We start from the raw sequence: 4,344 nt of genomic DNA, 5'->3' as shown, positions 1-4,344 counted from the left end.
TGAATTATTTTGTTTGTTTTTGGGTCACACCCAGCAGTGCTCAGGGGTTACTCCTGGCTCTATGCTCAGAAATCACTCCTGGAAGGCACGGGGGACCATATGGGATGCCGGGATTCAAATCACCGTCCTTCTGCATGCAAGGCAAAACACTCTACCTCCATGCTATCTCTCCAACCCCCTTTCTAATATATATATTTTGGTTTGCTGCTGTGCTATCTCTCCGGCCCCAGGAGTTACTCCTAACTATGAACTCAGAAACACTCCAGGCAGGCTCAGGGAACCATATGGGATGCTAGGGACTGAACTCAGGTTGGTTGGCATGCAGGGTTGGGTTGGCCATATGCAAGGCAAATGCTCTACCCGCTGTGCTATCACTCTGATCCCTATAGTAGGTAATGTATACAGACAGTTAGCAAAGGTAGCTAATATTCTAGAGGAGGAACTAAAAGTGTGAAAGAAAACAGAGAAAAGAATTACTTTTAAAAAAATAGTAAGGAGCTACAGGGTAATATAGTATGAGGGAGTTGGGGGGCATCTACTTTGGAGAAAGGGAAGAAAAGTTCTTTTTGAAGACTTTGCTGAGATTTGGTAAGAAGACCATGCTAAAATTTAGGGGGAAGGTATTCCCTACTAAAGGACTAGCAAATGTAAACGCCTTGCTTTGAAAATAGGATTGGTGATTAAAAGAAAGCTAACATTGGGGCCAGAGTGATAGCAGATAGGGTGTCGGCCTTGCACGTGGCCGACTCAGGTTCAATTCCCTAGCATCCCATATCGTTACCTCCCCCCTGAGCTCACCAAGAGTGATTCCTGAGTGCAGAGCCAGGAGTAACCCCTGAGCATCGCCAGATGTGGCCCCCCCAAAGAAAATTAATATGGTTGAAGTAAACTAGCAAACATTGAAATCCAAATCCAAATTAGCCAGTTCATAATGGACTTGCAAGTCACGAGAGGAAGTTTGGGAGAGGTTGAAGAGATATTACAGCAGGTACAGAAATTTTCTTGCATATTATGTTAAGGTTTAATCCCTGACACCCCATATGGTCTCCTGAACCCTATCAGGATTGATCCCAGAGCCAGAAATAGCCAGAATATAGTTAGATGTAACCAAAAATTAAAAAAAAAATTGGGGGCAATATATATTTTTTTCAGTCTCCATAGAGACTGTCAAAAATTGCCAATGCCGAGTATATTTCTAGTCGTCACAGCGGGGTATTGGGAAAAGTTTTCAATGAGCAATAATCGCGCCTCATATAACCCTCACTGGCTACGATACTGCCACTGCGCAAAGCTAATATTTTCATTGTTTTATAAACTCACTGAAAGGTTTTTCCTTACTCTGCTCCAGGAATGCTCACTCCTAGTGGTGCTTGGAGGACTATATGGGATACCAGAGCTCAAACTTGATTCAGTTGCTTGCAAGACAACTTCTGCAGCTGTTCACTGAAAAATCTCAAGCAAGGTAGTAAGTGGTCTGTTTAAATGACTACAGGGTCTGGAGAAACAGATCAGTGGTCCCCAGAACTGGCACCTCCACGCATAAGTACAATTCTGGCGATTTTGCTGTGTGAGCTTTGTAGCCTAGAGACTATCATCACTGGCTCTGCAAGCAATTTACAACTGCAGTCCAGTGGTGGTGGTGGGGTGGGGGTTGTAAGCACGGCAGAGGAGTGCAAACCCTAGCAAGCAAGCACTACAACTGAAAAGATGCTATGTGAATGCCACAGTCAGGAAGTGTGATCCCTGGTGAGCACATGTGGAAAAACCACAACAAAAAGTAGTGCAAAGGCTGGAGTAGCACAGCAGGTAAAGCACTGGCACCACATATGGTTCCTACCATTGTGTTATCACTCCAGCCTCCCCAGATTATTTCTATTGATACATTAGAATTCTTCTAAACCTCTTACTTATTTTTAAGAATCTATTTTATTTTGCTTTTTTTTTTTTTTTTTTTGGTGATTTTTGGGTCACACCCGTCAGTGCTCAGGGGTTATTCCTGGCTCCAGGCTCAGAAATTGCTCCTGGCAGGCACGGGGGACCATATGGGGCGCCGGGATTCAAACCGATGACCTCCTGCATGAAAGGCAAACGCCTTACCTCCATGCTATTTCTCCGGCCCCTTTATTTTGCTTTTTAAAAGTTGTTTTTTTTTTTTTTTTTGGTTTTTGGGTCACACCCGGCAGCACTCAGGGGTTACTCCTGGCTCTACGCTCAGAAATCGCCCCCAGAAGACTCAGGGGACCATATGGGATGCTGGGATTCGAACCACCGTCCTTCTGCATGCAAGGCAAATGCCTTACTGCTGTGCTATCTCTCCGGCCCTAAAAGTTGTTTTATAGCTTTTGAATTTATTTATTTTACTTTGCTTTTGGGCCACATCTATAATTGTTCAGGGCTTACTCCTGGCTCTGTGCTCAGGGATCAGTTTTTGATTGTTTTTGGGCCACACCCAGCAGTATTCAGGGGTTACTACTTGATCTGCACTCACTCAGGAATTACCTTTGTCAGGCTTGGGGGACAAGATGAGATGCCAAAATCAAAACTGGGTCTGCCACATGCAAAGCAAGTGCCCTGCATACTACTATTCTATTGTTTTAGGCTCTCAGGGACTACTTTTGTTGGGGAGGGTGCTGAGAATCAAAAGCAAACTTGCAAGTATTTAAGTTCAATATTTACTCTCTGGTCCCCCCTCTTTTTTATGTGTGTGTGATGATGCTGATTGATTTCTTACAAAGGACGACAAGAAATTGGGAGCTAAGTTTCCTGGCATTCAAAGTGGCACCTAAGTGTAGAAGTTGGGTTCCGGCTCCTTCAGCCCACGGGGAACCACCGCACTCATCACACACACACACACACACACACACACACACACACACACACACACACACCCCACACTCATCACACACACACTCTTCCTTCTCTCCTCTCTCCTCTCTCTCTCCTGTCCTCTCTCTCCCTCTCCTCTCTCCCTCTCCTCTCTCCTCAACTCTCTCTCCTCTCTCCCCTCTCTCTTCCCCCTCCTCCTCCTCCTCCTTCTCTCTCTCTCTCTCTCTCTCTCTCTCTCTCTCTCTCTCTCTCTCTCTCTCTCTCTCCTGGAATCCCATGATCATTCCTAAATGCTCCCTGACTCTGTCCACTTCTAGTACCAGAAACAGGGTAACCATTCCCTAAAGGCAAATAGAAAAGGGGAGAAAGATACATTTACAATTAAAACACTCCAGTTTTTTCCCTAGTTTGCCTCTAATTCTCTGTCTTCTTCTGGAGAGACGCTGAGAAGTGAACGGGGTGCTAGGAGCAACCTCAGTTTTGCTTGGTATAACCTGTAGGATATTAATTAGCCTTGCAATTGGTGAAAGCAGGATTGATCCCTGGTACCTTATATGGTTCTCTGAGCATGCCAAGAGTGATCCCTGAGTACAGTCTCTTATGGGCCTTTCCCCACCTCAGTCTTTGTCAGAATCCCAGAGGATCTTCTAGCTGAGTGTCCAGTGCTTCCCCTCTTCTAACCCATTCACCTTCACCTCCACCTAAAAAGAAAAAAAAAAAAAAAAGAAAAAAAAAAGAAGTTGGGTTCCAGAAGACTCTGAGAAGGAGCTAGAAGAGAAGCAGTTTTTAAAGGGAAGGGAATGAGCACCCTGAGCTAAAAAAACTTGGTGGTTTTGGGGCTGGAGACATAGTACAGTGTATAGGATACCTGCCTTGCTCATACCTGCCCTGGTTTCAATCCCCAGAATCCCATAGGGTCCCTTGAGCACCACCATGGAATAATTCCCAAGTGCAAAACCACGAATTACCCCCTGAAAGTTGCTGGATGTGGCCCCTATACAATTATAAAAATAAAAAATTGGTCTTTTAAAGTTGCTGGAACCTCATTGCTTTGGGCAAATAAAACCCAAGAAAATCTAGTAGTATGTGTAGTAGTTGGTCAACAAAAGTGATCCTTTTTTTTAAGTGATCATTTCTTTTGGGATTACTGGCGATTGGAAAATAGCAGGACCGTGGTCCTCTCAGTTTTTCTCCATTGAGAAGCAGCAGTATGTGCAAATGAGGTTCTGTTTTTGCTTTATTTTTTTTTTTGGTTTTGGGCCACACCCGTTTGATGCTCAGGGGTTACTCCTGGCTATGTGCTCAGAAATCGCCCCTGGTTTGGGGGGACCATATGGGACGCCGGGGGATCGAACCGCGGTCCGTTCCTTGGCTAGCGCTTGTAAGGCAGACACCTTACCTCTAGTGCCACCTTCCCGGCCCCGTTTTTGCTTTATTTTTAGTTCTGAGCAGTTCAAAGATTTGAGGGATGATACTGAACCAAAGCACAACTAGAAATGCTCCTTTTGCATTTCCTTC

At 44.9% G+C, this 4,344-nt stretch overlaps 1 non-coding gene across 1 annotated transcript; it reads right to left on the bottom strand.

Moving 5' to 3' along the window:
* Positions 1-1,152: 1,152 nt before the first annotated feature.
* Positions 1,153-1,293, bottom strand: LOC126000074 (U4 spliceosomal RNA). Its single transcript, XR_007492449.1, has one exon. It is a non-coding gene; the product is annotated as a U4 spliceosomal RNA (small nuclear RNA).
* Between the last annotated feature and the right edge of the window lie 3,051 nt (positions 1,294-4,344).

The sequence above is a fragment of the Suncus etruscus genome, chromosome X, assembly GCF_024139225.1.
Source record: "Suncus etruscus isolate mSunEtr1 chromosome X, mSunEtr1.pri.cur, whole genome shotgun sequence".
Classification (NCBI taxonomy): domain Eukaryota; kingdom Metazoa; phylum Chordata; class Mammalia; order Eulipotyphla; family Soricidae; genus Suncus; species Suncus etruscus.
The sequence above is the reverse complement of the archived record's forward strand: the minus strand, read 5'-3'. Positions and strand labels throughout refer to the sequence as shown.